The sequence below is a fragment of the Salvelinus sp. IW2-2015 genome, unplaced genomic scaffold (genome assembly GCF_002910315.2).
Source record: "Salvelinus sp. IW2-2015 unplaced genomic scaffold, ASM291031v2 Un_scaffold2574, whole genome shotgun sequence".
Taxonomy (NCBI): domain Eukaryota; kingdom Metazoa; phylum Chordata; class Actinopteri; order Salmoniformes; family Salmonidae; genus Salvelinus; species Salvelinus sp. IW2-2015.
Window position 1 is genome coordinate 41798 of NW_019943884.1, and position 505 is coordinate 42302.

The 505-nt window shown below is 39.8% G+C and overlaps 1 protein-coding gene across 1 annotated transcript in view; it reads left to right on the forward strand.

Moving 5' to 3' along the window:
- The window catches only part of LOC112074307 (globoside alpha-1,3-N-acetylgalactosaminyltransferase 1), a 31675-nt gene that overhangs the window by 24197 nt on the left and 6973 nt on the right, over nucleotides 1-505 (forward strand).

The window sequence follows — 505 nt, forward strand, 5'->3', positions numbered from 1 at the left end:
ACCCTTCGGGCTGAGCAGTGAGTTTCACAGATAACCATATGCTACACTGGGCACCTTGTTCCTGTATAGTGCACTACTTTACTCTACCTCATAGGGGCCCTGGTTAAAAGTAGTTGTCTATAGTAGGTAATAAGGTTTCATTTAGGATTCACACTATAGCCTTATATCAATCCTTTTGCGTRATATTTCCGGATTTAATGCAATCTCATGTTAAATTCAGATTGTCTTGTCAAACTGTCTTATACYTAAACATTTTCACTTGCTTGTGCTATACCTGAACGTTTCACATTCTTCCTTTCTCCAGATCCGTGTAATTAATACATATATGAATCTGTCACAGATGCTGCATCTCATTTTTTCCCCCTATCCATCGTTGGAAGATGTAATAACTGTTTTAGTTCTGTCGTTTCACGTACTTGTTTTTCGTCTCTGTTCGTCCTGCAGATACACTCGTTTTCTCCGGGACTTCTTAGAGTCAGCCGAGAAGCACTTCATGGTGAGAATC